Genomic DNA, 12,694 nt, shown 5'->3' with positions numbered 1-12,694 from the left:
ACATAACAAGACAAACTTACGGGCATCCTTGAAGAGAGTAGGCCAATAAAAACCAGATTGCAATACCTTATGTTCAGTTCTATCTCCAGCGTGGTGTCCTCCATAAGCCTCAGAATGACACTTGCGTAGGATCTGTTCAATGTCTAATAACACCATCTACTCCTTCTTTATAAAGATGTGGGTCATCCTAAAAGTAATGTCTCAAGTCATAGAAAAACTTCTTCTTTTGCTGGTATGTGAAGCTACGTGGTATAAACTTAGCAACAATATAATTAGTATAATTAGCATACCATGGAGTACTACGAGAAGTACTTATAACATTTAATTGTTCATCAGGAAAGCTATCATTAATAGGTAGTGGGTCATCAAGAACATTCTCTAACCTAGACAAGTTGTCTGCAACGGGGTTCTCAGCTCCCTTTCTATCAACAATATGCAAATCAAATTCTTATAGCAACAGAACCCATCTAATAAGTCTAGGTTTAGCATCTTTCTTTTCCATAAGGTATTTAATAGCAGCATGATCAGTGTGAATAGTTACTTTAGAATCAACAATATAAGGTCTGAACTTATCACAAGCAAATACAACTGCTAAAAGCTCTTTTTCAATATTAGCATAATTTCTTTGAGCATTGTCTAGAGTCTTACTAGCATAATGAATAACATTTAATTTCTTATCAACTCTTTGCCCTAGAATAGAACCTACAACATAATCACTAGCATCACACATAATTTCAAAGGGTAAATTCCAATCAGGTGGCTGAACAACAGGTGCAGAGACTAATGCTTTCTTAAGTATTTCAAATGCTTCTACACAATCATCATCAAAGACAAATGGTATATCTTTTTGCAATAAATTAGTCAGAGGCCGAGAAATTTTTGAGAAGTCCTTAATGAACCTCCTGTAAAATCCGGCATGACCAAGGAAACTTCTTATACCTTTGATGTCCTTGGGACATGGCATCTTTTCAATAGCATCGACCTTGGCTTTATCAACTTCAATACCTTTTTCAGAAACTTTATGCCCCAAGACAATACCTTCATTAACCATAAAGTGGCACTTTTCCCAATTCAAGACAAGATTAGTTTCTTCACATCTCTGCAAAACTCGATCAAGATTGCTCAAGCAAGCATCAAAAGAGGAACCAGAGACGGAAAAATCGTCCATGAAAACCTCACAAATCTTTTCACAAAAGTCAGAGAATATAGCCATCATGCATCTTTGAAAGGTAGCAGGTGCATTACATAAACCAAAAGGCATACATCTATAAGCAAAAGTACCAAAAGGGCATGTAAAAGTAGTCTTTGATTGATCTCTAGCCGACACAGGTATTTGAGAGAAACCAGAATAACCATCTAGAAAGCAATAGTGTGTATGTTTGCATAATCTTTCTAGCATTTGATCAATAAAAGGTAAGGGGTAATGATCTTTCTTAGTAGCTTTATTTAATTTGCGGAAATCAATTACCATCCTATAACCTGTGATAATTCTTTGTGGAATCAATTCATCTTTATCATTAGGAACAACAGTAATACCTCCCTTCTTAGGGACACAATGGACAGTACTTACCACTGACTATCAGCAATGGGATAAATTATACCTGCCTCCAGAAGCTTGAGTATTTCTTTTCTTACCACTTCTTTCTTTTTAGGATTCAGACGTCGTTGAGGATCACGAACTGGTTTGGCATCTGCTTCCAAATTTATTTTATGTTGACATAGAGTGGGACTAATGCCCTTAAGATCATCAAGAGTATATCCAATAGCAGCACGATGCTTCTTCAGAGTTTTCAATAGTCTTTCTTCTTCATGCTCTGAAAGGTTAGCACTAATAATAACAGTATATATCTTCTTTTCATCAAGATAATCATATTTAAGATTATCAGGCAAAGGTTTAAGCTCAAACACGGGATCACCCTTGGGTGGAGGAGGATCCCCTAAAATTTCAACAGGCAAGTTGTGTTGCAGAATAGGTTCCAGTTTAAAGAATACTTCATCTATTTCCCTTCTTTCATTCATGAACATATCATTTTCATGGTCTAGCAAATAGTGTTCTAAAGGATCACTAGGAGGTACGGCAATAGAAGCAAGACCAATAATCTCATCCTTACTAGGTAATTCTTCCTCACGATGTTGTTTACTAAATTTAGAGAAATTAAACTCATGAACCATATCATCCAAGCCAATAGTAACAACATTCTTTTCGCAATCTATCCTAGCATTAACAGTGTTCAAGAAGGGTCTACCAAATATAATGGGACAAAAGCTATCTTGCGGAGAAGTAAGAACAAGAAAATCAGCAGGATATTTAGTTTTCCACACAAGACTTCAGCATCTCTAACAATTCCAATTGGTGAAATAGTATCTCTATTGGCAAGTTTAATTGTGACATAAATACCTTCTAACTCAGCAGGTGCAATTTCATTCTTAATTTCTTCGTATAAAGTATGCGGTATAACACTAGCACTCGCACCCATATCACATAAGCCATGATAACAATGATCCCCTATTTTAACAGAAATAACAGGCACACCTACCACAGGTCTATGTTTATCTTTAGCACAAGGTTTAGCAATTCTAGCAGTTTCACCTTCGAACTGAATAACATGCCCATCAATATTATCAGACAAGAGATCTTTAACAATAGCAATATTAGTTTCCACTTTAACTTGCTCAGGGGGTGTATAAGTTCTAATATTGCTTTTACGAACAACAGTTGAAGCTTTAGCATGATCCTTTACTCTAACAGGGAAAGGTGGTTTCTCAACATAAGAAGTAGGAACAATAGGATCATTATAAGTGACAGTCTTTTCTTCAACTTTAATAGGTGCAGCTACTTTTACTTCTATGGGAGGATGATATTTAAACCACTTCCCCTTAGGGAGATCAACATAAGTAGCAAAAGATTCACAGAAAGAAGCCACTATCTCAGAGTCAAGTCCATATTTAGTGCTAAACTTACGGAAAATAATGGTATCCATAAAAGATTTAACACAATCAAACTTAGGTGTCATACCTGACTCCTTACCTTCGTCGAGGTCCCACATCTTCAGAGTTGCGTTTAATTCTATCCAATAAATTCCATCTGAATTCAATAGTCTTCATCATAAAAGAGCCAGCACAAGAAGTATCGAGCATGGTTTGATTATTATGAGAAAGCCGAGCATAAAAACTTTGCATAATTATTTCTCTCGAGAGCTCATGATTGGGGCATGAATATAACATTGATTTAAGCCTCCCCCAAGCTTGACCGATGCTTTCTCCTCCGCGAGGCCAGAAATTATATATATAATTGCGATCACGATGAACAAGATGCATAGGGTAATAGTTTTGATGAAATTCCAATTTCAATCTTTTATAGTTCCATGATCTCATATCATCACATAGCCTATACCACATCAATGTGTCTCCCTTCAAAGATAAAGGGAAGACCTTCTTCTTAGCAACATCATCGGGTATACCTGCAAGCTTAAATAATCCACAAACTTCATCCACATATATTAAGTGCTCATTAGGATGCTTTGTTCCATCTCCTGTAAAAGGGTTAGCTAGCAGTTTTTCCATCATACCCAAAGGAAATTCAAAAGGAGTTTCATTTTCAATAGGTTCAGTAGGTTGAGGAGAAACTCTTTGCTCTACTGGACGGGGTGAAGATACCCCGAACAAGCCCCTCAGAGAATTACTTTCCATAGTAACAAGTGATAGTAAATTTCAGCACACTATATAAATTTTTCCTTACCAAATTCCACCTACCAAAGGCGCTACACTCCCCGGCAACGACGCCAGAAAAGAGTCTTGATGACCCACAAGTATAGGGGATCTATCGTAGTCCTTTCGATAAGTAAGAGTGTCGAACCCAACGAGGAGCAGAAGGAAATGATAAGCGCTTTTAAGCAAGGTATTCTCTGCAAGTACTGAAATAAGTGGTGACAGATAGTTTTGTGATCAGATAAATTGTAACGAGCAACAACTAATAAAAGTAAATAAAGTGCAGCAAGGTGGCCCAATCCTTTTTGTAGCAAAGGACAAGCCGGAACAAACTCTTATAATAGGAAAAGCGCTCCCGAGGACACACGGGAATATCGTCAAGCTAGTTTTCATCACGTTCATATGATTCGCGTTTGATACTTTGATAATTTGATATGTGGGTGGACCGGTGCTTGGGTGCTGTTCTTACTTGAACAAGCGTCCCACCTATTATTAACCTCTATTGCAAGCATCCGCAACTACAACAAAAGTATTAAGGTACACCTAACCATAGCATGAAACATATGGATCCAAATCAGCCCCTTACGAAGCAACACATAAACTAGGGTTTAAGCTTCTGTCACTCTAGCAACCCATCATCTACTTATTACTTCCCAATGCCTTCCTCTAGGCCCAAATAATGGTGAAGTGTTATGTAGTCGATGTTCACATAACACCACTAGAGGCTAGACAACATACATCTTATCAAAATATCAAACGAATACCAAATTCACATGACTACTAATAGCGAGACTTCTCCCTTGTCCTAAGGAACAAACGTAATTACTCACAAAGCATATTCATGTTCATAATCAGAGGGGTAATAATATGCATATAGGATCTGAACATATGATCTTCCACCAAATAAACCAACTAGCATCAACTACAAGGAGTAATCAACACTACTAGCAACCTACTAGCACCAATCCCGGACTTTGAGACAATAATTGGATACAAGAGATGAACTAGGGTTTGGAGATGAGATGGTGCTGGTGAAGATGTTGATGGAGATTGCCCTCTCCCGATGAGAGGAGCGTTGGTGATGACGATGGTGATGATTTCCCCCTCCCGGAGGGAAGTATCCCCGGCAGAACAGCTCTACCGGAGCTCTAGATTGGTTCCGCCAAGGTTCCGCCTCGTGGCGGCGGAGTCTCATCCCGAAAAGTTCCTCTTATTTTTTTTCTCATCAAAAGACTTCATATAGGAGAAGATGGACGTCGGAGACCCACCAGGGGGCCCACGAGGTAGGGGGGTGCGCCCTAGGAGGGGGGCGCGCCCCCCACCCTTGTTAGTAGGGTGTGGGCCTCCTGGCCTTCATCTTTGGCGAGGATTTTTCTTTATTTATTTTAAGATGTTTCGTGGAGTTTCAGGACTTTTGGAGTTGCGCAGAATAGGTCTCTAATATTTGCTCCTTTTCCAGCCCAGAATTCCAGCTGCCGGCATTCTCCCTCCTTATGTAAACCTTGTAAAATAAGAGAGAATAGCCATAAGTATTGTGACATAAAGTGAAATAACAGTCCATAATGCAATAAATATCGATATAAAAGCATGATGCAAAATGGACGTATCAATGAACAGTCGCAGGTGGAGGCTATAGGAGATAGATGGTGGATGCACAGTAGCCCATGGAGGCTGGAGGAGTTCGACAGCGGAGATGAACAATAGCCCGCGGAGTCCCGTTTTGCGGTACGCCACACCCCTCCCGATCAACAGGACCCCCATTTTGACCGTAGCGCTCCAACAGAAGTCTGTTTCCTCCGTTTTGTGGTACGCCACACCGCTCCCAGTCAACAGGACCCCGTTTCGACCGTAGGCACTCGAACACAAGTCTGTTTCCTCCGTTTTGCGGTACGCCAGACCCCTCCCGATGAACAGGATCGCATTTAGACCGTGGCCGGTCGAACAAAAGGCCGTTTCCTTCGTTCTGTGGCACGCCAGGCCTCGTTTCGATCGGTTGTTCTGTCCAAGCTGGTTGGCTCCTGATGAACACGACGGATTCCGTTGCCTCCCGATGAACTCGACAACACAATTTCTCCGTTCCGACCCAGCCATGTACACGAGCCCTGGCCGTACGTATGCGCGAGTAGGTGTTCGAGACCCCGCCCATATGTACGTATGTGGTCGTATTTATTTTCTTGCACCCTGGTTGTACGTACGTGTACATGCTACGTGCGCGCCTCTACTACGACACATGCCCTTCCTTACTCGACCACGGTTCATCGCTGCAGCTTGCAGACAGACCGATCGTATGTACGTACACATTCGTGACTAGAATGACAACACTACGTACACTTCGACCAGGTGGGTCCCGACTGTCAGGGAGGATCAGGAGGCACTTCCTTGCGTGTGAAGATGTAGTTGGTGGGTCCCAGCGGACAGGGGGGAAATGTTTTTTTTTGTGAAATACGGTGGTCCATCCGGTGGGTCCCTGCTATCAGGTGGAGGAATCATTATTTTGCGCGTAATAAGGTTGCACTTCCTTTCTGCGGCCATGGACCCAGCTATCAGCCTCTCCACGTACAGTACTCTTCCGATGGAAGTCGTTCCTTGACCACATTGACCATGCCGTGCCGAGAGCACCAAGGCGGTGGACGATGGCGAGGCCTAGGAATGGGACGACATGAAGCCGGAGAAGACGCAACAGTGGATGCCCAAGAGGAGAGGAGTACGAGGGTTCACTGGTTCGGCTGCCATCGCCGCAGAATAACAGGGGTGTGGGTACATAGAGGGATGGCCTGGCCAGCGGTGGGAGTAGTAGGGGGCGGTGAGGCTTCCGCAGTAGCACAGCCGGCCACGGGAGGCAGGAGCAGGCGGCACGGCCGACGCTGGTTTGGGCGGCTAGAACAAGAAGACCAGAGGTTGAAGAAGCACTACGACCGTTGGATGGACATCGTACGGTCACTGGAGCTAGAATCGTTCATATTTACTAAGTTGACAAAGCCCTCTGTCCACGTCAACTTAGTAGGCCCACAAGTCAGCCTCCCACTATGGTGGGTCCCAGGTAGCAGGGTCATTTATTTGTGTGTAATAAGGAGGCACTTTCTTGCGTGCAAAGATATAGCTGGTGAGTCCGACCTGTCAGTGGGGGGAACATTTTTTCCCCGTAATAAGAATGCACTTCCTTGCATGCGAAGATGTAGCTGGGGGATCCCATCTGTCAAGGGGAGAAAACATTATTTTTTAGGGTAAAAGGATGCAGATGCACGCATGCGTCCATGGGCGTGGTGTGCCCCACTGTCAGCCTCTCATGTACAGTCATCTTCCGATGACTCTTGTTTGCTGACCATGTTGAACACACCATGTAGAGCGCACCAAGCCGATGGACGACGACAAGGCCCCAGACTGGAACACACCGGAGATGGGGAAGACACGGCAGTGGAGTCGCAGACGCAGAGGAGTGGGAAACTTGACTAGATCGGGTGTGGGGTGGGCCTACACTCGGCAGAGAATAACAGGAGGTGCGGAGGAGTGGAGTCATGGCCTGGCCATCAGTGGGGTAGCGTTTCACTGCGAGGCACACAAAACAGCTCCGCTAGACACCAGAGGCTGGAGCAGGCGGTCCCAGCAGCGTCGGGGGAAGAAGACGAAAGATTGAAGAAGAATGTCGGTCATTGGATGTAAATCCAATGCCATGCTTAGGCTTCGACCTTTGTATTTTTTTGCAGAAGTGCTTAGGCTTCGACCTATTGGCCCACATGTCAGCCAGTCCATTTGTTTTTTAGTCCATTTGCTAGGCTGGGTGAAACAATGATGTAGCGCCTATGCAGCCCATTTATATATTATGGTAGAATTTAAAGCCCATTTGCATTTTTATCGAAAGCCCCAGACTTGGTGGGTTGGGTGAAAATATCATGTTGGGCTGGACGGAGAAATGTTATAAAAAACATAAACACATGATTACGCGTGTATTACTGCATTGGCCAGTAAAATCTTTGCAAGCTTATGTATGCAATCACCAAGAGTTAACTTGCCAAGCTATGTAGGAACAATTATTATTACTATTTTGTAAGAACTTTCGATTAACGAAAGTAAATATCGTTTTAATTTGATGGGTTAATAGGACATGGGGTATTGTTATTATTTAGGCTAGACATGGGACACTTGAGTTGGTTCTAGGTAAAAGTACCACGAGAAAACTCGGGTTACATCGAAAAAGAAAGTGGGAGAAAATTCAAATATAGGATTAATGAAAACAAAAATAAAGGAAGTGGGAAGGTCTATAAAATGGTTGGACGAACGACGGGATTAATGGAACCTTATGTTGTTTCTATTATATATGTGTAATGAAATAAGATATAAATATAAATATGTATACTATTATAGAAGGGAAAAAGTAGGTTTAGTTTTGCATTCTTATAGAAAAATAGAACTGAGCTGCGTCGTCTTGAAAAACAAACATAACTTGGGCTGCTGATGTTATAGACAAGCTAGGTTGGGAGGCCCAGAGGCCACTTGATACCTGCTGGATCCAAAAAAATTAAACATATCGTGGGTTGCGCATGTTAAACAACAAAACCTAGGCCATGGACCTGGTGGGCCCGGGATTGTCAGCCTCTCGACAAACAAGCATCTCCCAATTCCTCTTGTTTTGCTGACCATGTTGGGAATGAAGACGGCGGCGCCGTGGCGAGAGAACCAAGGTGGAGGACAACGTCGAGACCACAGACCGAACGAACCGGTGCTGGGGAAGATGCAGGCGAAGGGGAGTACGATTGTTGACTTGTTCGGGTGCAGGGTAGGCCGGTGGAGCTGGCACCGCCAGACAATGTGTGGGAGTAGAGGGATGGCCTGGCCAATGCCATAGGTTATGATGGGTCACCGAGGCGTGTGCAGCAGTGCCGCCAGCTGCCGTATAGGAAGAGGACGAAAAATTGAACAAAATAAAGAAATACAAATGGATAGGTGGTTGGTCCCAGATGTCTGTGTATGAGACCTGCTGGGTCCACCAGAGAAGGGGAATATGTTGGGAGGAAGGAGATTCAAAGCACGGCAGCCCAATGAACTAGTTACATACATAAGCAAATAGCCACTAAAAAATAGGTTAATGGGTTCTTAGACGAAATATTTCGGCAAAACAGATAATTACGACACATGGGCTAATGCATGAAACACTCAGATGATAAAGGTGCTTAAACAGATAAAGTACATCATCTAGACCTTCTTGGCACGCTTGATCATGACGTTGTGGCTGTCCGTGTACTCTCGGTTATGGGAAGCAGACACGCTCTCATGTCCAAGATCCACCTATACATGTCGTAGCATGCGTATGCGTCCTTGGCTGCGTAGGTTATGTAGGCTACATTCAGAGGTACCTCCCACATGTTCAGGTCCTTTCTATTGTTGTCTTCTTTCATGTTAGCGTAGCAGGGGTCGATGATGGTCTCAGCGAGTTCAACCACAGAGTCTTTCTCCTGCCCGTCGTAGATGATCTTGTATTGCTTCTGGATGTCAACAAGCTTGTTGCACCAGATGGCCAAATCATCGCGTTCTTCCTTCTCTCCAGCGTAGCGAAGGTGCAGTCGGTGCTGCCGATGAAATGGGTGAATGCTCCAGAACCTCTGATGGCCCTACACCAGTGGTAGACGAGAACCTCGTCCCGCATGCGTACCTGGGCGATGGCGATCTGCTGGTCCCTGTCAGGAGACAGCACAAGGTCTAGTCCTGCGACCTTGTGCTTTCTCGTCCTATAGGTACTGCTAGAACTCGGCGAGGCAGAGCTTCACCGAGTCCGGTTCGTTGGTGTACTCACATTCAACTTGGTGCAGCCATGGGACTGAATGGCAAACTCAAAGGTGAACTTCTTGCTGAAGTCCATATCCAGCAGGCTCACCCCTCGGATCGCCATTGGAGTCTATTCAAGTGAACAAGGGGGTCGGCGACGGCAGCAATTCATTTTTCAGCTCTTGGGGAACTAGATTCAATAGTAAACTGAGTGTGTACATGCGAGAACAGTTACTACCCCTCCCTCGCCCGCTGCACGCCTGACAGAACATGCACCCTCAACGCATTCAAACGCCTCCATTAAGAAACCTATTCTGGCCACACATCGGTTCACGAGTGGGTCTGTATTGGTACTATAATAATAAGTGCTAGTCGTCACTTTACTTAAATTTAATTACCTTTAATTAAAATTTATTCTTAAAATAAGTAATGCATCAGCTCATTCTATTAGTGCCACAGGATCAACATGCACAACAATTAGAATTATTATTCTCAGGACACACACGATCAACACATTTGTCGCACTTTTACATAGATAATACTACCAAGTTTGAACTGTTTGTTATGGTTGCTGTCCTCTGCATCATCATGCCTTGTTTCCCAGCTTGTAAGATTCAGAACCAACAAATAAGATTCAAATAATAAGTACAACAAAGATGCCTACACATCTCATTGATTCCTAACTTGCAAGATTCAGAACCAACAAATAAGATTCAAATAATAAGTACAACAAAGATGCCTAAACATCTCATTGATTCCCAGCTTGGAAGATTCAGAACCAACACATTAGAGCCTTTTGATAAAGTGAATATCGGGATTAAATCCATCTTGGCTAGCCGTGTCATACAACCCAAGAACTTGGTGAATGCTCTTGACCACCACAACATCTGTAGTTGAGTATTCCTGTTTGCATATCACAGATAATAAAGGGCATGATTACTATAATAGTGGCACTAGTGGAAGCCAACCTGCAACTCCACTCGATGATTCAATTCATGCTAGTTTTTCTGTAGTTCACCTGAAATGAAGCAAATATCGCATCATTCAGCTAGCAAGAAGTAATTGCTCTCGTGAGCTGGCAGGTTCTTCTTTGGTAGTTGCACAAAAATTGAGCAACATTAAGGTTGGTTGTCCTGCTCATGTAAGGTGCAACTATAATTTGCTTATCCTTTTTTGCAGTTCCACTAAAAGAAAGTGCCATTGTGGTGACAGTGACGACTCATCTTGCAAAGCATAATAAAATGTTGCATGAGATTACCAGCAGAATTTGACAGAGATTTTGGAAACTCCAATCACCATTTTGTGCAGTTCCACCAAAATTGAGAGATGTTTCCCACGTGACATTTTAGTTGAACTGCACACGACACTCATTCCAAAAAAAGTGTTTTGTGTAGCTCACCAAAAGGTTCCAATAGCAACAAGGTGAAATGGATATCCCTATCTGCACAAAAAGATAGAAAGTAAATAGTTGTTGGTCAATAAGAAGATACGAAAGATACACGAAATGAAAAGAAGCATCTTAATTATGTTCATGGCAATCACGCAAGGACAGTAGAAATTTTAAAACGTCAGCAATGCTTCATGTTACCGGAAGCATTACGATCAACAATGACATTCATCAAATATGGGATTACTTTAATGGTGGCATTGCTTGTTTACCAGATACAATAGATCAACAACAGCTAAAGAGTTGGTTTAAGGGCATGGGACCATGGGGACACCAGGACACTCAGTAGCGTAAAGAAGCAACTTACTTATCATACTAGGGAAAACAACATGAGTACCAATTGTAACACATTTTAATTGCATCATATCAGTGGAGGCATTAGATTAACAATAACACTGGCTAGACATGTCCTTAAGGTAATAGTGTGATCGCTTCATTTTACATGCGCCCTTACATTAACAACAGCAAAAAGTTGGTATAAGGACATGCGATAGTGGACACATCAGCACAATGTACCTACAAGGAGGCATAAAGTGGTGATGCCGAGTTTGTTCATGCTCTGTGAGGGAAGCAAATCTAATCCTGGAGACCTTTTACTATGTGTGGGAAGCAAATCTAATCCAGGAGACCTTTAACTATGTGAAGGCAGCAAATCTAATCCTGGAGACCCTTTAATATGTGATGGCAGCAAATCTAATCCTGGAGACCTTTTACTATGTGAGGGCAGAAAATCTAATCCTGGATATACTCTGTTGACTTCTCCACCAGCCGCGACTTTCTATCCATTTTTCAACCAATAATAGATATGTTCCTTATCTAGTTTGTACCCTTTCCCTTTATTTCCCTTTTCAACCAAGAGACTGGTTGGGTATCCAGTCTCTACTACACTCCCCCTGTTATTTCCTCTTTGAATCAAGTCCTAGATTCATGCTACGACTTTCCCCCCTTTCTTCGTTGTTTGAACCAAGTCCTAGATTCAACTGCATGATGTAGCTTTACCTCCAATAATACTAAAAATTTAGGTGGCTTTGGAAGAGCTGATGGAAGTAGAAAAAGATGCACATGCAGACATGTGGGGATCTGGTGTAGTAGAGCAAGGCCGCTTCCGAAGAACTTATACGTAAGGGTCCTCGTGATGTCGGCGGAGGCAGGTCGGATCTACGCACAATACGGCAGCGAGGAAGAAGGGTCAGAGGACCTCCCGAGCTGGCGGTGTGTGTGACGCCCGGATAATTAGGCTATAGTAATCCCACGTTAACGATGCCACGTCACTTTGATTACTATTGGTAATCTCGCGTTAGTTCGAAACCGATTCAAATTCAAATTCAAAATCAAGCAAACAATATAAGTTTTTCAAATAATAAAACTAAAATGTTCGAATGGTGTCAAATAAATCATAAGCAATTATGGTGGAGAAACCACACTTTTTATAAAATATTTAAGTACCATCAGGTGAATAAAACAGTAGCAAAACAATTATATAGATGCTACTAAATATAAGCAAATATTAAACTAGTTTATTTAGTCACTAAAAACTTTTTACACCTCCAATTTAGGTGTGGGCTTTAACTTATTATAAAACTATAACTATTAAAGAAATAAAATAAAACAGAAAAGAAAATAAATAAAAGAAAAGAACATACATAAAAAAGAAAGAGAAAACCCCTTGCCCCGGGGCTTCGGCCCAGCAAGCCATAGGCCCAGCCGGCCGACCCTCACCCCACTCCCCATAACCCCCACCCCTGGTCAAACTAAACCCTATCCACTCCCCACTCCCCT

This window comes from Triticum dicoccoides, chromosome 5A (genome assembly GCF_002162155.2).
Source record: "Triticum dicoccoides isolate Atlit2015 ecotype Zavitan chromosome 5A, WEW_v2.0, whole genome shotgun sequence".
Taxonomy (NCBI): domain Eukaryota; kingdom Viridiplantae; phylum Streptophyta; class Magnoliopsida; order Poales; family Poaceae; genus Triticum; species Triticum dicoccoides.
This window is presented reverse-complemented; position numbering follows the sequence as displayed.